At 50.5% G+C, this 21,914-nt stretch overlaps 1 protein-coding gene across 3 annotated transcripts in view; it reads right to left on the reverse strand.

Annotated features, from left to right (window-relative positions):
• Positions 1-21,914, reverse strand: part of RhoGAP100F (Rho GTPase activating protein at 100F) — a 587,716-nt gene that overhangs the window by 181,968 nt on the left and 383,834 nt on the right. The gene's annotated exons all lie outside the window — the stretch shown is intronic.

Genomic DNA, 21,914 nt, shown 5'->3' on the forward strand with positions numbered 1-21,914 from the left:
GGGCCCCACTGTTGTATAGTAGGTCTGGGGCCCTACTGTTGTATAGTAGTTCTGGGGCCCCACTCTTGTATATTAGTTCTGGGACCCTACTGTTGTATAGTAGTTCTGAGACCCCACTGTTGTATAGTAGTTCTGGGACCCTACTATTGCATAGTAGTTCTGGGGCCCTACTGTTGTATAGCAGTTCTGGGACCCCACTGTTGTATATTAGTTCTGGGGCCCACTGTTGTATAGCAGTTCTGGGGCCCTACTGTTGTATAGCAGTTCTGGGGCCCTACTGTTGTATAGCAGTTCAGGGGCCCTGCTGTTGTATAGTAGTTCTGGGACCCTACTGTTGTATAGCAGTTCTGGGGCCACACTGTTGTACAACAGTGGGGAGATAGCACCGACGTACTGGGCCACACTGTTGTACAACAGTGGGGAGATAGCACCGACGTACTGGGCCACACTGTTGTACAGCAGTGGGGAGATAGCACCGACGTACTGGGCCACACTGTTGTACAGCAGTGGGGAGATAGCACCGACGTACTGGGTCACACTGTTGTACAGCAGTGGGGAGATAGCACCGACGTACTGGGCCACACTGTTGTACTGAAGTGGGAAGATAGCACCGACGTACTGGGCCACACTGTTGTACAGCAGTGGGGAGATAGCACCGACGTACTGGGCCACACTGTTATACAGCAGTGGGAAGATAGCACCGACGTACTGGGCCACACTGTTGTACAGCAGTGGGAAGATAGCACCGACGTACTGGGCTACACTGTTATACAGCAGTGGGAAGATAGCACCGACGTACTGGGCCACACTGTTATACAGCAGTGGGAAGATAGCACCGACGTACTGGGCCACACTGTTGTACAGCAGTGGGGAGAGAGCACCGACGTACTGGGCCACACTGTTGTAAAGCAGTGGGGAGATAGCACCGACGTACTGGGCCACACTGTTGTACAGCAGTGGGGAGATAACACCGACGTACTGGGCCACACTGTTGTACAGCAGTGGTGAGATAGCACCGACGTACTGAGCCACACTGTTGTACAGCAGTGGTGAGATAGCACCGACGTACTGGGCCACACTGTTGTACAGCAGTGGTGAGATAGCACCGACGTACTGGGCCACACTGTTGTACAGCAGTGGGGAGATAGCACAGACGTACTGGGCCACACTGTTGTACAGCAGTGGTGAGATAGCACCGACGTACTGGGCCACACTGTTGTACAGCAGTGGGGAGATAGCACCGACGTACTGTGCCACACTTTTGTGCAGCAGTGGGGAGATAGCACCGACGTACTGGGCCACACTGTTGTACAGCAGTGGGGAGATAGCACCGACGTACTGGGCCACACTGTTGTACAACAGTGGGAAGATAGCACCGACGTACTGGGCCACACTGTTGTACAGCAGTGGGGAGATAGCACCGACGTACTGTGCCACACTGTTGTACAACAGTGGGAAGATAGCACCGACGTACTGGGCCACACTGTTGTACAACAGTGGGAAGATAGCACCGACGTACTGGGCCACACTGTTGTACAGCAGTGGGAAGATAGCACCGACGTACTGGGCCACACTGTTGTACAACAGTGGGAAGATAGCACCGACGTACTGGGCCACACTGTTGTACAGCAGTGGGAAGATAGCACCGACGTACTGGGCCACACTGTTGTACAACAGTGGGAAGATAGCACCGACGTACTGGGCCACACTGTTGTACAGCAGTGGGGAGATAGCACCGACGTACTGTGCCACACTTTTGTGCAGCAGTGGGGAGATAGCACCGACGTACTGGGCCACACTGTTGTACAGCAGTGGGGAGATAGCACCGACGTACTGTGCCACACTTTTGTGCAGCAGTGGGGAGATAGCACCGACGTACTGGGCCACACTGTTGTACAGCAGTGGTGAGATAGCACCGACGTACTGGGCAACACTGTTGTACAGCAGTGGGGAGATAGCACCGACGTGCTGGGCCACACTGTTGTACAGCAGTGGGGAGATATCACCGACGTACTGGGCCACACTGTTGTACAGCAGTGGGGAGATAGCACCGACGTACTGGGCCACACTGTTGTACAACAGTGGGGAGATAGCACTGACGTACTGGGCCACACTGTTGTACAGCAGTGGGGAGATAGCACTGACGTACTGGGCCACACTGTTGTACAGCAGTGGGGAGATAGCACCGACGTACTGGGCCACACTGTTGTACAGCAGTGGGGAGATAGCACCGACGTACTGGGCCACACTGTTATACAGCAGTGGGAAGATAGCACCGACGAACTGGGCCACACTGGTATACAGCAGTGGGAAGATAGCACCGACGTACTGGGCCACACTGTTGTACAGCAGTGGGAAGATAGCACCGACGTACTGGGCCACACTGTTATACAGCAGTAGGAAGACAGCACCGACGTACTGGGCCACACTGTTATACAGCAGTGGGAGGATAGCACCGACGTACTGGGCCACACTGTTGTACAGCAGTGGGAAGATAGCACCGAAGTACTGGGCCACACTGTTGTACAGCAGTGGGGAGATAGCACCGACGTACTGGGCCACACTGTTGTACAGCAGTGGGGAGATAGCACCGACGTACTGGGCCACACTGTTGTACAGCAGTGGGGAGATAGCACCGACGTACTGTGCCACACTTTTGTGCAGCAGTGGGGAGATAGCACCGACGTACTGGGCCACACTGTTGTACAGCAGTGGGGAGATAGCACCGACGTACTGGGCCACACTGTTGTACAGCAGTGGGGAGATAGCACCGACGTACTGGGCCACACTGTTGTACAGCAGTGGGGAGATAGCACCGACGTACTGTGCCACACTTTTGTGCAGCAGTGGGGAGATAGCACCGACGTACTGGGCCACACTGTTGTACAGCAGTGGGGAGATAGCACCGACGTACTGGGCCACACTTTTGTGCAGCAGTGGGGAGATAGCACCGACGTACTGGGCCACACTTTTGTGCAGCAGTGGGGAGATAGCACCGACGTACTGGGCCACACTGTTGTACAGCAGTGGGGAGAGAGCACCGACGTACTGGGCCACACTGTTGTACAGCAGTGGGAAGATAGCGCCGACGTACTGGGCCACACTGTTGTACAGCAGTGGGGAGATAGCACCGACGTACTGAGCCACACATTTGTACAGCAGTGGGGAGATAGCGCCGACGTACTGGGCCACACTGTTGTACAGCAGTGGGGAGATAGCACCGACGTACTGAGCCACACATTTGTACAGCAGTGGGGAGATAGCGCCGACGTACTGGGCCACACTGTTGTACAGCAGTGGGGAGATAGCGCCGACGTACTGGGCCACACTGTTGTACAGCAGTGGTGAGATAGCACCGACGTACTGGGCCACACTGTTGTACAGCAGTGGTGAGATAGCACCGACGTACTGAGCCACACTGTTGTACAGCAGTGGGGAGATAGCACCGACGTACCGAGCCACACTGTTGTACAGCAGTGGTGAGATAGCACCGACGTACTGGGCCACACTGTTGTAAAGCAGTGGGGAGATAGCACCGAAGTACTGTGCCACACTGTTGTACAGCAGTGGGGAGATAGCACCGACGTACTGGGCCACACTGTTGTACAGCAGTGGTGAGATAGCACCGACGTACTGGGCCACACTGTTGTACAGCAGTGGTGAGATAGCACCGACGTACTGGGCCATACTGTTGTACAGCAGTGGGGAGATAGCACCGAAGTACTGTGCCACACTGTTGTGCAGCAGTGGGGAGATAGCACCGACGTACTGGGCCACACTGTTGTACAGCAGTGGGGAGATAGCACTGACGTGATGGGCCACACTGTTGTACAGCAGTGGGAAGATAGCACCGACGTACTGGGCCACACTGTTGTGCAGCAGTGGGGAGATAGCACCGACGTACTGGGCCACACTGTTGTACAACAGTGGGAAGATAGCACCGACGTACTGGGCCACACTGATGTACAGCAGTGGTGAGATAGCACCGACGTACTGGGCCACACTGTTGTACAGCAGTGGTGAGATAGCACCGACGTACTGGGCCACACTGTTGTGCAGCAGTGGGGAGATAGCACCGACGTGCTGGGCCACACTGTTGTACAGAAGTGGGGAGATATCACCGACGTACTGGGCCACACTGTTGTACAACAGTTGGAAGATAGCACCAACGTACTGGGCCACACTGTTGTACAGCAGTGGGGAGATAGCACTGACGTACTGGGCCACACTGTTGTACAGCAGTGGGGAGATAGCACCGACGTACTGGGCCACACTGTTGTACAGCAGTGGGGAGATAGCACCGACGTACTGGGCCACACTGTTGTACAGCAGTGGGGAGATAGCACCATGTACTAGGCCACACTGTTGTACAGCAGTGGGGAGATAGCACCGACGTACTGGGCCACACTGTTGTACAGCAGTGGGGAGATAGCACCGACGTACTGGGCCACACTGTTTTACAGCAGTGGGGAGATAGCACCATGTACTGGGCCATACTATTGTACAGCAGTGGGAAGATAGCACCGACGTACTGGGCCACACTGTTGTACAGCAGTGGGGAGATAGCACCGACGTACTGGGCCACACTGTTGTACAGCAGTGGGGAGATAGCACCGACGTACTGGGCCACACTGTTGTACAGCAGTGGGGAGATAGCACCGACGTACTGGGCCGCACTGTTGTACAGCAGTGGGGAGATAGCACCGACGTATTGGGCCACACTGTTGTACAGCAGTGGGGAGATAGCACCGACGTACTGGGCCACACTGTTGTACAGCAGTGGGGAGATAACACCGACGTACTGGGCCACACTGTTGTACAGCAGTGGGGAGATAGCACCGACGTACTGGGCCACACTGTTGTACAGCAGTGGGGAGATAGCACCGACGTACTGGGCCACACTGTTGTACAACAGCGGGGAGATAGCAGCGACGTACTGGGCCACACTGTTGTACAGCAGTGGAGAGATAGCACCAAAGTACTGAGCCACACTGTTGTACAGCAGTGGGGAGATAGCACCGACGTACTGAGCCACACTGTTGTACAGCAGTGTTGAGATAGCACCGACGTACTGGGCCACACTGTTGTACAGCAGTGGGGAGATAGCACCGACGTACTGAGCCACACTGTTGTACAGCATTGGGGAGATAGGACCGACGTACTGAGCCACACTGTTGTACAGCAGTGTGGACATAGCACCGACGTACTGGGCCACACTGTTGTACAGCAGTGGGGAGATAGCACCGACGTACTGGGCCACACTGTTGTACAGCAGTGTGGAGATAGCACCGACGTACTGGGCCACACTGTTGTACAGCAGTGGGGAGATAGTACCAACGTACTGGGCCACACTGTTGTACAGCAGTGGGAAGATAGCACCGACGTACTGGGCCACACTGTTGTACAGCAGTGGGGAGATAGCACCGACGTACTGGGCCACACTGTTGTACAGCAGTGGGGAGATAGCACCGACGTACTGGGCCACACTGTTGTTCAGCAGTGGGAAGATAGCACCGACGTGCTGTGCCACACTGTTGTACAGCAGTGGGGAGATAGCACCGACGTACTGGGCCACACTGTTGTACAGCAGTGGGGAGATAGCACCGACGAACTGGGCCACACTGTTATACAGCAGTGGGGAGATAGCACCGACGTACTGGGCCACACTGTTGTACAGCAGTGGGGAGATAGCACCGACGTACTGGGCCACACTGTTGTACAGCAGTGGGGAGATAGCACCGACGTACTGGGCCACACTGTTGTACAGCAGTGGGGAGATAGCACCGACGTACTGGGCCACAATGTTGTACAGCAGTGGGGAGATAGCACCGACGTACTGGGCCACACTGTTGTACAACAGTGGGGAGATAGCACCGACGTACTGGGCCACACTGTTGTACAGCAGTGGGAAGATAGCACCGACGTACTGGGCCACACTGTTGTACAACAGTGGGGAGATAGCACCGACGTACTGGGCCACACTGTTGTACAGCAGTGGGGAGATAGCACCGACGTACTGGGCCACACTGTTGTACAGCAGTGGGGAGATAGCACCGACGTACTGGGCCACACTGTTGTACAGCAGTGGGGAGATAGCACCGACGTACTGGGCCACACTGTTGTACAACAGTGGGGAGATAGCACCGACGTACTGGGCCACACTGTTGTACAGCAGTGGGAAGATAGCACCGACGTACTGGGCCACACTGTTGTACAACAGTGGGGAGATAGCACCGACGTACTGGGCCACACTGTTGTACAGCAGTGGGAAGATAGCACCGACGTACTGGGCCACACTGTTGTACAACAGTGGGGAGATAGCACCGACGTACTGGGCCACACTGTTGTACAGCAGTGGGGAGATAGCACCGACGTACTGGGCCACACTGTTGTACAGCAGTGGGGAGATAGCACCGACGTACTGAGCCACACTGTTGTACAGCAGTGGGGAGATAGCACCGACGTACTGGGCCACACTGTTGTACAGCAGTGGGGAGATAGCACCGACGTACTGGGCCACACTGTTGTACAGCAGTGGGGAGATAGCACCGACGTACTGGGCCACACTGTTGTACAGCAGTGGGGAGATAGCACCGACGTACTGGGCCACACTGTTGTACAGCAGTGGGGAGATAGCACCGACGTACTGGGCCACACTGTTGTACAGCAGTGGGGAGATAGCACCGACGTACTGGGCCACACTGTTGTACAACAGTGCGGAGATAGCTCCGACGTACTGGGCCACACTGTTGTACAGCAGTGGGAAGATAGCACCGACGTACTGGGCCACACTGTTGTACAACAGTGGGGAGATAGCACCGACGTACTGGGCCACACTGTTGTACAGCAGTGGGAAGATAGCACCGACGTACTGGGCCACACTGTTGTACAACAGTGGGGAGATAGCACCGACGTACTGGGCCACACTGTTGTACAGCAGTGGGGAGATAGCACCGACGTACTGGGCCACACTGTTGTACAGCAGTTGGGAGATAGCACCGACGTACTGAGCCACACTGTTGTACAGCAGTGGGGAGATAGCACCGACGTACTGGGCCACACTGTTGTACAGCAGTGTGGAGATAGCACCGACGTACTGGGCCACACTGTTGTACAGCAGTGGGGAGATAGTACCAACGTACTGGGCCACACTGTTGTACAGCAGTGGGAAGATAGCACCGACGTACTGGGCCACACTGTTGTACAGCAGTGGGGAGATAGCACCGACGTACTGGGCCACACTGTTGTACAGCAGTGGGGAGATAGCACCGACGTACTGGGCCACACTGTTGTTCAGCAGTGGGAAGATAGCACCGACGTGCTGTGCCACACTGTTGTACAGCAGTGGGGAGATAGCACCGACGTACTGGGCCACACTGTTGTACAGCAGTGGGGAGATAGCACCGACGAACTGGGCCACACTGTTATACAGCAGTGGGGAGATAGCACCGACGTACTGGGCCACACTGTTGTACAGCAGTGGGGAGATAGCACCGACGTACTGGGCCACACTGTTGTACAGCAGTGGGGAGATAGCACCGACGTACTGGGCCACACTGTTGTACAGCAGTGGGGAGATAGCACCGACGTACTGGGCCACACTGTTGTACAGCAGTGGGGAGATAGCACCGACGTACTGGGCCACACTGTTGTACAGCAGTGGGGAGATAGCACCGACGTACTGGGCCACACTGTTGTACAGCAGTGGGGAGATAGCACCGACGTACTGGGCCACACTGTTGTACAACAGTGCGGAGATAGCTCCGACGTACTGGGCCACACTGTTGTACAGCAGTGGGAAGATAGCACCGACGTACTGGGCCACACTGTTGTACAACAGTGGGGAGATAGCACCGACGTACTGGGCCACACTGTTGTACAGCAGTGGGAAGATAGCACCGACGTACTGGGCCACACTGTTGTACAACAGTGGGGAGATAGCACCGACGTACTGGGCCACACTGTTGTACAGCAGTGGGGAGATAGCACCGACGTACTGGGCCACACTGTTGTACAGCAGTTGGGAGATAGCACCGACGTACTGAGCCACACTGTTGTACAGCAGTGGGGAGATGGCACCGACGTACTGGGCCACACTGTTGTACAGCAGTGGGGAGATAGCACCGACGTACTGGGCCACACTGTTTCCAGATTGATGGACTGATTACATCGACTTCAGATTGAGGGACTGATTACCTAAAGGTCCTTCTGATCTCCACCATTCTTCTTTGTATTGACTGATGAAGCCACTGTGTGGTGAAACGCTTCCTCAATGAACATACCCAAGTTTTGGACTTGTGTCTAATTCACTGAATGGACAGAGAAAGGTCGGGGAGGACTGCTGGTGGTACGAGAAGGTAAGCTGGCACTGAGTTGCGAGGACTGCTGGTGGTCCGAGAAGGTAAGCTGGCACTGAGTTGCGAGGACTGCTGGTGGTCCGAGAAGGTAAGCTGGCACTGAGTTGCGAGGACTGCTGGTGGTCCGAGAAGGTAAGCTGGCACTGAGTTGCGAGGACTGCTGGTGGTCCGAGAAGGTAAGCTGGCACTGAGTTGCGAAGACTGCTGGTGGTCCGAGAAGGTAAGCTGGCACTGAGTTGCGAGGACTGCTGGTGGTCCGAGAAGGTAAGCTGGCACTGAGTTGCGAGGACTGCTGGTGGTCCGAGAAGGTAAGCTGGCACTGAGTTGCGAGGACTGCTGGTGGTCCGAGAAGGTAAGCTGGCACTGAGTTGCGAGGACTGCTGGTGGTCCGAGAAGGTAAGCTGGCACTGAGTTGCGAGGACTGCTGGTGGTCCGAGAAGGTAAGCTGGCACTGAGTTGCGAGGACTGCTGGTGGTCCGAGAAGGTAAGCTGGCACTGAGTTGCGAGGACTGCTGGTGGTCCGAGAAGGTAAGCTGGCACTGAGTTGCGAGGACTGCTGGTGGTCCGAGAAGGTAAGCTGGCACTGAGTTGCGAGGACTGCTGGTGGTCCGAGAAGGTAAGCTGGCACTGAGTTGCGAGGACTGCTGGTGGTCCGAGAAGGTAAGCTGTCACTGAGTTGCGAGGACTGCTGGTGGTCCGAGAAGGTAAGCTGGCACTGAGTTGCGAGGACTGCTGGTGGTCCGAGAAGGTAAGCTGGCACTGAGTTGCGAGGACTGCTAATGGTCCGAGAAGGTAAGCTGGCACTGAGTTGCGAGGACTGCTGGTGGTCCGAGAAGGTAAGCTGGCACTGAGTTGCGAGGACTGCTGGTGGTCCGAGAAGGTAAGCTGGCACTGAGTTGCGAGGACTGCTGGTGGTCCGAGAAGGTAAGCTGGCACTGAGTTGCGAGGACTGCTGGTGGTCCGAGAAGGTAAGCTGTCACTGAGTTGCGAGGACTGCTGGTGGTCCGAGAAGGTAAGCTGGCACTGAGTTGCGAGGACTGCTGGTGGTCCGAGAAGGTAAGCTGGCACTGAGTTGCGAGGACTGCTAATGGTCCGAGAAGGTAAGCTGGCACTGAGTTGCGAGGACTGCTGGTGGTCCGAGAAGGTAAGCTGGCACTGAGTTGCGAGGACTGCTGGTGGTCCGAGAAGGTAAGCTGGCACTGAGTTGCGAGGACTGCTGGTGGTCCGAGAAGGTAAGCTGGCACTGAGTTGCGAGGACTGCTGGTGGTCCGAGAAGGTAAGCTGGCAGTGAGTTGCGAGGACTGCTGGTGGTCCGAGAAGGTAAGCTGGCACTGAGTTGCGAGGACTGCTGGTGGTCCGAGAAGGTAAGCTGCCACTGAGTTGCGAGGACTGCTGGTGGTCCGAGAAGGTAAGCTGGCACTGAGTTGCGACGACTGCTGGTGGTCCGAGAAGGTAAGCTGGCACTGAGTTGCGAGGACTGCTGGTGGTCCGAGAAGGTAAGCTGGCACTGAGTTGCGAGGACTGCTGGTGGTCCGAGAAGGTAAGCTGTCACTGAGTTGCGAGGACTGCTGGTGGTCCGAGAAGGTAAGCTGGCACTGAGTTGGGAGGACTGCTAATGGTCCGAGAAGGTAAGCTGGCACTGAGTTGCGAGGACAGCTGGTGGTCCGAGAAGGTAAGCTGGCACTGAATTGCGAGGACTGCTGGTGGTCCGAGAAGGTAAGCTGGCACTGAGTTGCGAGGACTGCTGGTGGTCCGAGAAGGTAAGCTGGCACTGAGTTGCGAGGACTGCTGGTGGTCCGAGAAGGTAAGCTGGCACTGAGTTGCGAGGACTGCTGGTGGTCCGAGAAGGTAAGCTGGCACTGAGTTGCGAGGACTGCTGGTGGTCCGAGAAGGTAAGCTGGCACTGAGTTGCGAGGACTGCTGGTGGTCCGAGAAGGTAAGCTGGCACTGAGTTGCGAGGACTGCTGGTGGTCCGAGAAGGTAAGCTGGCACTGAGTTGCGAGGACTGCTGGTGGTCCGAGAAGGTAAGCTGGCACTGAGTTGCGAGGACTGCTGGTGGTCCGAGAAGGTAAGCTGGCAGTGAGTTGCGAGGACTGCTGGTGGTCCGAGAAGGTAAGCTGGCACTGAGTTGCGAGGACTGCTGGTGGTCCGAGAAGGTAAGCTGGCACTGAGTTGCGAGGACTGCTGGTGGTCCGAGAAGGTAAGCTGGCACTGAGTTGCGAGGACTGCTGGTGGTCCGAGAAGGTAAGCTGTCACTGAGTTGCGAGGACTGCTGGTGGTCCGAGAAGGTAAGCTGGCACTGAGTTGCGAGGACTGCTGGTGGTCCGAGAAGGTAAGCTGGCACTGAGTTGCGAGGACTGCTAATGGTCCGAGAAGGTAAGCTGGCACTGAGTTGCGAGGACTGCTGGTTGTCCGAGAAGGTAAGCTGGCACTGAGTTGCGAGGACTGCTGGTGGTCCGAGAAGGTAAGCTGGCACTGAGTTGCGAGGACTGCTGGTGGTCCGAGAAGGTAAGCTGGCACTGAGTTGCAAGGACTGCTGGTGGTCCGAGAAGGTAAGCTGGCAGTGAGTTGCGAGGACTGCTGGTGGTCCGAGAAGGTAAGCTGGCACTGAGTTGCGAGGACTGCTGGTGGTCCGAGAAGGTAAGCTGGCACTGAGTTGCGAGGACTGCTGGTGGTCCGAGAAGGTAAGCTGGCACTGAGTTGCGACGACTGCTGGTGGTCCGAGAAGAGGACTGCTGGTGGTCCGAGAAGGTAAGCTGGCACTGAGTTGCGAGGACTGCTGGTGGTCCGAGAAGGTAAGCTGTCACTGAGTTGCGAGGACTGCTGGTGGTCCGAGAAGGTAAGCTGGCACTGAGTTGCGAGGACTGCTGGTGGTCCGAGAAGGTAAGCTGGCACTGAGTTGGGAGGACTGCTAATGGTCCGAGAAGGTAAGCTGGCACTGAGTTGCGAGGACAGCTGGTTGTCCGAGAAGGTAAGCTGGCACTGAATTGCGAGGACTGCTGGTGGTCCGAGAAGGTAAGCTGGCACTGAGTTGCGAGGACTGCTGGTGGTCCGAGAAGGTAAGCTGGCACTGAGTTGCGAGGACTGCTGGTAGTCCGAGAAGGTAAGCTGGCACTGAGTCGCGAGGACTGCTGGTGGTCCGAGAAGGTAAGCTGGCACTGAGTTGCGAGGACTGCTGGTGGTCCGAGAAGGTAAGCTGGCACTGAGTTGCGAGGACTGCTGGTGGTCCGAGAAGGTAAGCTGGCACTGAGTTGCGAGGACTGCTGGTGGTCCGAGAAGGTAAGCTGGCACTGAGTTGCGAGGACTGCTGGTGGTCCGAGAAGGTAAGCTGGCACTGAGTTGCGAGGACTGCTGGTGGTCCGAGAAGGTAAGCTGGCACTGAGTTGCGAGGACTGCTGGTGGTCCGAGAAGGTAAGCTGGCACTGAGTTGCGAGGACTGCTGGTGGTCCGAGAAGGTAAGCTGGCACTGAGTTGCGAGGACTGCTGGTGGTCCGAGAAGGTAAGCTGGCACTGAGTTGCGAGGACTGCTGGTGGTCCGAGAAGGTAAGCTGGCACTGAGTTGCGAGGACTGCTGGTGGTCCGAGAAGGTAAGCTGGCACTGAGTTGCGAGGACTGCTGGTGGTCCGAGAAGGTAAGCTGGCACTGAGTTGCGAGGACTGCTGGTGGTCCGAGAAGGTAAGCTGGCACTGAGTTGCGAGGACTGCTGGTGGTCCGAGAAGGTAAGCTGGCACTGAGTTGCGAGGACAGCTGGTGGTCCGAGAAGGTAAGCTGGCACTGAGTTGCGAGGACAGCTGGTGGTCCGAGAAGGTAAGCTGCCACTGAGTTGCGAGGACTGCTGGTGGTCCGAGAAGGTAAGCTGGCACTGAGTTGCGAGGACAGCTGGTGGTCCGAGAAGGTAAGCTGGCACTGAGTTGCGAGGACAGCTGGTGGTCCGAGAAGGTAAGCTGGCACTGAGTTGCGAGGACTGCTGGTGGTCCGAGAAGGTAAGCTGGCACTGAGTTGCGAGGACTGCTGGTGGTCCGAGAAGGTAAGCTGGCACTGAGTTGCGAGGACTGCTGGTGGTCCGAGAAGGTAAGCTGGCACTGAGTTGCGAGGACTGCTGGTGGTCCGAGAAGGTAAGCTGGCACTGAGTTGGGAGGACTGCTGGTGGTCCGAGAAGGTAAGCTGGCACTGAGTTGCGAGGACTGCTGGTGGTCCGAGAAGGTAAGCTGGCACTGAGTTGCGACCTTCACCTCAACACCACATAGTTGGTCGAGACAAGATTCCCGAGTCTGTGTAGTGTCACTGCTGTTGTGTCACTGCTATTGTGTCACTGCTATTGTGTCGCTGCTGTTGTGTCACTGCTGTTGTGTCACTGCTGTTATGTCACTGCTGTTATGCCACTGCTGTTGTGTCACTGCTGTTATGTCACTGCTGTTGTGTCACAGCTGTTGTGTTACTGCTGTTGTGTCACTGCTATGTCACTGCTGTTATGTCACTGCTGTTGTGTCACTGCTGTTGTGTCACTGCTGTTATGTCACTGCTGTTGTGTCACTGCTGTTGTGTCACTGCTGTCATGTCACTGCTGTTATGTCACTGCTGTTTTGTCACTGCTGTTGTGTCACTGCTGTTGTGTCACTGCTGTTGTGTCACTGCTGTTGTGTCACTGCTGCTATGTCACTGCTGTTGCGTCACTGCTGTTGTGTCACTGCTATTATGTCACTGCTGTTATGTCACTGCTGTTATGTCACTGCTGCTGTGTCACTGCTGTTGTGTCACTGCTGTTATGTGACTGTTGGTGTGTCATTGCTGTTGTGTTACTGCTGTTATGTCACTGCTGCTGTGTCACTGCTGTTTTGTCACTGCTGTTATGTTACTGCTGCTGTGTCACTGCTGTTGTGTCACTCCTGTTGTGTCACTGCTGTTGTGTCACTGTTGCTGTGTCACTGCTGTTGTGTCACTGCTGTTATGTCACTGCTGCTCTGTCACTGCTGTTGTGTCACTGCTGTTGTGTCACTGCTGTTGTGTCACTGTTGCTGTGTCACTGCTGTTGTGTCACTGCTGTTATGTCACTGCTGCTCTGTCACTGCTGTTGTGTTACTGCTGTTGTGTCACTGCTGTTGTGTCATTGCTGTTGTGTCACTGTTGTTGTGTCACTGCTGTTGTGTCACTGCTGTTATGTCACTGCTGCTGTGTCACTGCTGTTGTGTCACTGCTGTTGTGTCACTGCTGTTGTGTCACTGCTGTTATGTCACTGCTGTTGTGCCACTGCTGCTGTGCCACTGCTGTTGTCTCATTGCTGTTGTGTCACTGCTATTGTGTCACTGCTGTTATGTCACTGCTGTTGTGCCACTGCTGCTGTGTCACTGCTGTTGTCTCATTGCTGTTGTGTCACTGCTATTGTGTCACTGCTGTTGTGTCACTGCTGTTGTGTCACTGCTATTGTGTCACTGCTGTTGTGTCACTGCTGATGTGTCACTGCTGCTGTGTCACTACTGCTGTGTCACTGCTGTTGTGTCACTGCTGCTGTGTCACTGCTGCTGTGTCACTGCTGTTGTGTCACTGCTATAGTGTCATTGCTGTTGTGTCACTGCTGTTGTGTCATTGCTGTTGTGTCACTGTTGTTGTGCCACTGCTGCTGTGTCACTGCTGTTGTGTCATTGCTGTTGTGTCACTGCTATTGTGTCACTGCTGTTGTGTCACTGCTGATGTGTCACTGCTGATATGTCACTGCTGCTGTGTCACTGCTGCTGTGTCACTGCTGCTGTGTCACTGCTGCTGTGTCACTGCTGTTGTGTCACTGCTGCTGTGTCACTGCTACTGTGTCACTGCTGTTGTGTCACTGCTGCTGTGTCACTGCTGCTGTGTCACTGCTGCTGTGTCACTGCTGCTGTGTCACTGCTGCTGTGTCACTGCTGCTGTGTCACTGCTGCTGTGCGCTCCGCCACTACCTGGAGTTCCATGAACGATCTTGCAATAAGGGGTAAGACGAATAATTCCAGTCTTAAGGAATCCATTGGAAATCTTAGACCATAACTAAATATCACCATTAACCAGAGTAGACACTTGCATGGCACCATTAACCAGAGTAGACACTTGCATGGCACCATTAACCAGAGTAGACACTTGCATGGCACCATTAACCAGAGTAGACACTTGCATGGCACCATTAACCAGAGTAGACACTTGCATGGCACCATTAACCAGAGTAGACACTTGCATGGCACCATTAACCAGAGTAGACACTTGCATGGCACCATTCTACAGCTGTAGTTCATAATTTTCAACGACATTTGATCCAGTCTCTCATAAGACCTCGTTAAACACTGATAAGACCTCGTTAAACACTGATAAGACCTCGTTAAACGCTGATAAGACCTCGTTAAACACTGATAAGACCACGTTAGACACTGATAAGACCTCGTTAAACACTGATAAGACCACGTTAAACACTGATAAGACCTCGTTAAACACTGATAAGACCTCGTTAAACACTGATAAGACCTCGTTAAACACTGATAAGACCTCGTTAAACACTGATAAGACCACGTTAAACACTGATAAGACCTCGTTAAACACTGATAAGACCTCGTTAAACACTGATAAGACCTCGTTAAACGCTGATAAGACCTCGTTAAACAGTCATCAGTTCGTTAAGAAGATTTTGGACTGATTGTCTTTTCAGTTCCGGTTTACCTGGAGTTTACCTGGAGAGTGTTTCGAGGGTCAACGCCTCCGCGGCCCGGTCTGAGACCAGGCCTCGTGGTGGATCAGTGTCTGATCAACCAGGCTGTTACTGCTGGCTGCACGTAAACTGGCGTACGAATCACAGCACAGTTGATCAAGAATTGACTTTAGGTACCTGTCCAGCACCTTGAAGACAGCCAGGGGTCTATTGGTAATCCCAAAAATGTATGTTGGGAGGCAGTTGAACAGTCTTGGGTCCCTGACACTTGTTGTGATCACCTGTAAACAACTGTCAGCACCTGTGATCACCTGTAAACACCTGCGATCATCTGTCAACACCTTTGATCACCTGTCAACACTAATTTATGTCTGTCAACACTTGTAATCATCTGTGATCAGTTGTCAACTCCTGTCGACACCTCGTAGCACCAGTCAACACACGTGATTACCTGTGGATACCTGTTTACACCTGCCAACACCAGTCAACACCTGTGATAACCCATTGACACCTGTCAACTCCTGTGATCCCCTGTCAACACAAGTCAACACCTGTATCGCCTGTCAACTCGTGGCTCCTCTGCTTCTGACTGATGGAACGTTACATATCCTGCCGAGCCTTCTGCTTTTCGTATACAAAATTTACGTTAGGAGTCAGTACTAGAGTGTCTGTGGAAAAATAAACGTAACTGCAGTAATTATGGGAGCCTTTAATTGGCTAGTTTTGTCCACATAGTGCCCTTTATCAAGTCACAAACGAATCTACCTGAAACCAACTTGCATTTGTGGTCACAGTGATGCCTATGCTAACCTTCCTATACCCGGAGTATACCTGGAGTATACCTGGAGAGGAAGTATGCCTAGTTGGATGAATCTTACTGTAGCCAACTGGGCCAGTGGCTAACGCGTCGGTCTGGATTGTTACGACTCTCTACCGCGGGTTTGAGCCCCGCCCGTACCTTGGTTTGTTTGCAATACTGTCATTACGATTTTTGAGGCATAAATCTACCTGGGGAATATGTTCATATAGGTTTGCCAGGACGGGTTCTGGCCTGGGTCTTCTCCGTGTTGTGACCCGGCAGGGTAAACAGCACATAAGTATATATTGGGTGGAGAATGTTGGGTAGTTGTATGTGAGAGGGACCAGCAGGGGACGGTCGTCCTATGTAGGTGCCACTATTCTATATTTGTATTTATTTTTTCATCGTGTCGGCATTTTATACCATTTATCTCCACTACACTGGCTATTTAACGGCAGTTTACCTGGAGTTTACCTGGAGAGGATTTTGGGGGTCAACGCCCCCGCGGCTACTGACAGCTCTATTTCCTCTTCACTTCTGGCCATAACACCGACGACCCCGGAAAGGTCTGACGGGAATGTTGATCCTATCTTGAGGGACTCGGATCTTGTGTTGGACACGATGTTTGACGAGGGCAGCTGGTCAGGGTATCGTGAATCAAGTGAAAGCCCCCCCTGGGTATGCCTTCCTATTCCAGGGTAGCAGGATTACCAGGTGTTCCCGACTCCATGCCCCACACACAGACCTTCAGGGAAGACCAACACAACGACTCCTACTCTTGTTTAGGTCTCAGGTTTTAAAATCATAATTCATCCATTGGAGGATACATTTTGACTGGCCAGGTTTACAATGAGATGTCCAGAGCTCCGTCAGGTGCTGCAGTGTTGCAGGACGTGGGCAAACCCGCACACTGCATCAAACCTACGACACTTCGTCTCATACCCGCTGATAGAGAACAATTTAAACCTGATCATAGACTGTGGGGTTTTTACCTGAGACCAAGTCAGATAACCAGTACTGGTTTACTATTCTTGATAAAACCACCAGGTACCCTGAGGCAAGGCTTTTGAGTAGTATTAATACCAAGACACTCTGAAAAGCCTTCCTTAGATTAATACCCCAGGTGGGAGTTTCACGATCTATTCACAGTGACCCGGGCTCTAATTTGACTGCAAAAGCTGATTAGCAACTACACTTTAGCAACTACACAGAGACTTTCGTCCCCATATCGTACTCAGTTTCAAGGTCACCGGAGAGGTTCCACCAGACCTTGAAAACCATAACGCGTGCTTATTGTCTGTATTGTAAGAGGCCGACTACAAGTGCTTGAGGAAAGATGTCTGGGAGAAGACACCATGAAGACTTCCAGAGCAAGACTACATGTAGCACGTTTCCGAATATCATGTTTATTTATCCCCTATAATCTACTTAGCCATAATTAATATCGCATTTGCTGTGTCTGGTAAGGTGAAGTCCAGGATCTATTCTTTGATGACAATTGTGTTGTAGAGGTCTGACCTCTGCAACAAAATTGTCCTCTAAGATTTGTTAAGTTATACCATGAATTAAGGAAAGATCCAGGACTTCACCTAACCAGACACAGCAAATGCGATATTAATTACATACAGGGTTGATTATAGGGAAAAATAACGTATTATTAGAAGACAAGGAACTGACGTGGCCCTTAAAGCCCACAACAACACGAAATGAATGACAAGGCAGGTAAGGTGCACCTGGTCACACCTGGAAGGTGTACCTGGTCACACCTGGAAGGTGTACCTGGTCACACCTGGAAGGTAAGATCACTGACCCCGTGCTGGTGGTTGCCACATTTGACAACCATATTTACAAGTCTACCAGGTAAATCAGATTAAAACATTGCCCAAGTTACCTGTCAAACAAGATAAATGTTCACCTGTCAAGATCAGCTTCAATGTCCACCTGTCAAGTTCAAGTTCAATGTTCACCTGTCAAGATCAAGTTAAATGTTCACCTGTCAAGATCAAGTTTAATGTTCACCTGTCAAGATCAAGTTCAATGTTCACCTGTCATGATCAGTTTCAATGTTCACCTGTCAAGATCAGCTTCAATGTTCACCTGTCAAGATCAGTTTCAATATTCACCTGTCAAGATCAGTTTCAATGTTCACCTGTCAAGATCAGTTTCAACGTTCACCTGTCAAGATCAACTTCAATGTTCACCTGTCAAGATCAGTTTCAATGTTCACCTGTCAAGATCAACTTCAATGTTCACCTGTCAAGATCAACTTCAATGTTCACCTGTCAAGATCAACTTCAATGTTCACCTGTCAAGATGAACTTCAACGTTCACCTGTCAAGATCAACTTCAATGTTCACCTGTCAAGATCAGTTTCAATGTTCACCTGTCAAGATCAGTTTCAATGTTCAACTGTCAAGATCAGTTTCAATGTTCACCTGTCAAGATCAACTTCAATGTTCACCTGCCAAGATCAACTTCAATATTCATCTGTCAAGATCAGTTTCAATGTTCACCTGTCAAGATCAGTTTCAATGTTCACCTGTCAAGATCAGTTTCAATGTTCACCTGTCAAGATCAGCTTTAATGTTCAAGTGTCAAGATCAGTTTCAATGTTCACCTGTCAAGATCAACTTTAATGTTCACGTGTCAAGATCAGTTTCAATGTTCACCTGTCAAGATAAGTTTCAATGTTCACCTGTCAAGATCAGCTTTAATGTTCACGTGTCAAGATCAGTTTCAATGTTCACCTGTCAAGATCAGTTTCAATGTTCACCTGTCAAGATCAACTTCAATGTTCACCTGTCAAGATCAACTTCAATGTTCACCTGTCAAGATAAGTTTCAATGTTCACCTGTCAAGATCAAGATCAACTTCAATGTTCACCTGTCAAGATCAGTTTCAATGTTCACCTGTCAAGATCAGTTTCAATGTTCACTTGTCAAGATCAGCTTCAATATTCACCTGTCAAGATCAACTTCAATGTTCACCTGTCAAGATAAGTTTCAATGTTCACCTGTCAAGATCAAGATCAACTTCAATGTTCACCTGTCAAGATAAGTTTCAATGTTCACCTGTCAAGATCAAGATCAACTTCAATGTTCACCTGTCAAGATAAGTTTCAATGTTCACCTGTCAAGATCAAGATCAACTTCAATGTTCACCTGTCAAGATCAGCTTCAATGTTCACCTGTCAAGATCAGTTTCAATGTTCACCTGTCAAGATCAGCTTCAATGTTCACCTGTCAAGATCAGTTTCAATGTTCACCTGTCAAGTTCAGTTTCAATGTTCACCTGTCAAGATCAGCTTAAATGTTCACCTGTCAAGATCAGTTTCAATGTTCACCTGTCAAGATCAGTTTCAATGTTCACCTGTCAAGATCAGTTTCAATGTTCACCTGTCAAGATCAGTTTCAATGTTCACCTGTCAAGATCAGTTTCAATGTTCACCTGTCAAGATAAGTTTCAATGTTCACTTGTCAAGATCAGCTTCAATGTTCACCTGTCAAGATGAACTTCAATGTTCACCTGTCAAGATCAGTTTCAATGTTCACCTGTCAAGATCAACTTCAATGTTCACCTGTCAAGATCAGTTTCAATGTTCACTTGTCAAGATCAGCTTCAATGTTCACCTGTCAAGATCAGTTTCAATGTTCACCTGTCAAGATCAGTTTCAATGTTCACCTGTCAAGATCAGCTTCAATGTTCACCTGTCAAGTTAAACCTGTCAACCAACAAAAACAGAGCGAAACTGGGGTGAATCTGAGTGAAACTTAAGAGAAACTGAGTGAAACATAATGAAACATAAGTGAAACTTGAGTGAAACGTAAGTGAAACACTGGTGAAATTTGAGTGAAACTTAAGTAAAACTTGAATGAAACATAAATAAAACTTGAATGAAACATAAAACTTAAGTGAAACAAGTTTAATTTCAGTGAAATATAAACTTAACTGAAACATAAGTGAAACTTGAGTGAAACATAAGTGAAACTTGAGTGAAATATAAGTGAAGCTTGAGTGAAACTTGAGTAAAACATAAATGAAACTTAAGTGAAACATAAGTGAAACTTGAGTGAAACATTAGTGAAACTTGAGTGAAACATAAATGAAACTTGAGTGAAACATAAGTGAAACTTGAGTGAAACATTAGTGAAACTTGAGTGAAACATAAATGAAACTTGAGTGAAACATAAGTGAAACTTGAGTGAAACATTAGTGAAACTTGAGTGAAACATAAGTGAAACTTGAGTGAAACATAAGTGAAACTTGAGTGAAACATAAGTGAAACTTGAGTGAAACTTGAGTGAAACAAGTAAAACTTGAGTGAAATATAAGTGAAGCTTGAGTGAAACTTAAGTAAAACTTGAGTGAAACATAAATGAAACTTAAGTGAAGCATAAGTGAAACTTGAGCGAAACAAGTGAAACTTGAGTGAAACATAAGTGAAACTTGAGTTAAACAAAAGTGAAACTTGAGTGAAACATAAATGAAACTTGAGTGAAACATAAGTGAAACTTGAGTGAAACATAAGTAAAACTTGAGTGAAACAAAAGTGAAACTTGAGTGAAACTTAAGTGACACGCATGAAAATGAGCGAAACGTAAATGAAAGGTGAGTAGAAATGAATGAAACGTGGCATGTAAAGAGCACTAACGACCTTAACCTGCTGGTCACTGTAAGGTAGTCACTGTCACTGTAAGGTAGTCACTGTAATGTGCTGTCACTGTAAGGTAGTCACTGTCACTGTAAAGTACTGTCACTGTAAGGTGTCACTGTCACTGTAAGGTACTGTCACTGTAAGGTAGTCACTGTCACTGTAAAGTACTGTCACTGTAAGGTAGTCACTGTCACTGTAAGGTAGTCACTGTCACTGTAAGGTAGTCACTGTCACTGTAAGGTAGTCACTGTCACTGTAAAGTACTGTCACTGTAAGGTAGTCACTGTCACTGTAAGGTAGTCACTGTCACTGTAAAGTACTGTCACTGTAAGGTAGTCACTGTCACTGTAAGGTAGTCACTGTCACTGTAAGGTAGTCACTGTCACTGTAAAGTACTGTCACTGTAAGGTAGTCACTGTCACTGTAAGGTAGTCACTGTCACTGTAAAATACTGTCACTGTCACTGAATGGCACTGTAACTGTAAGGTACTTTCACTGTCACTGTAAGGTACTGTCACTAAGGTAGTGTCATTACTAACAGTCACTGTAAGGTACTATTACTAACAGTCACTGTAAGGTACTATTACTAACAGTCACTGTAAGGTACTATTACTAACAGTCACTGTAAGGTACTATTACTAACAGTCACTGTAAGGTACTATTACTAACAGTCACTGTAAGGTACTATTACTAACAGTCACTGTAAGGTACTATTACTAACAGTCACTGTAAGGTACTATTACTAACAGTCACTGTAAGGTACTATTACTAACAGTCACTGTAAGGTACTATTACTAACAGTCACTGTAAGGTACTATTACTAACAGTCACTGTAAGGTACTATTACTAACAGTCACTGTAAGGCACTATTACTAACAGTCACTGTAAGGTACTATTACTAACAGTCACTGTAAGGTACTATTACTAACAGTCACTGTAAGGTACTATTACTAACAGTCACTGTAAGGTACTATTACTAACAGTCACTGTAAGGTACTATTACTAACAGTCACTGTAAGGTACTATTACTAACAGTCACTGTAAGCTACTGTCACTATGAGCCACTGTAAAGTACTGTTCCTAACAGTCACTGTAAGGTACTGTTACTAAGAGTCACTGTAAGGTACTGTCACAATGAATCACTGTAAGGTACTGTCACAATGAGTCACTGTAAGGTACTGTCACTTTAAGATACTCTCACTGTAAGGTACTTTCACTATGACTATAAGGTACTTTCACTGTCACTGTATGGTACTGTCACTGTCACTGTAAGGTACTTTCACTCTCACTGCATGGTACTGTCACTGTCACTGTAAGGTACTTTCACTGTCACTGTATGGTACTGTCACTGTCACTGTAAGGTACTGTAAGATACTGCCACTAACAGTCAAAGGTACTGTCACTATGTCACTGTAAAGTACTGTCACTGTAAGGTAGTCA

This window comes from Cherax quadricarinatus, chromosome 67 (genome assembly GCF_038502225.1).
Source record: "Cherax quadricarinatus isolate ZL_2023a chromosome 67, ASM3850222v1, whole genome shotgun sequence".
In the NCBI taxonomy this organism is placed as follows: Eukaryota; Metazoa; Arthropoda; class Malacostraca; order Decapoda; family Parastacidae; genus Cherax; species Cherax quadricarinatus.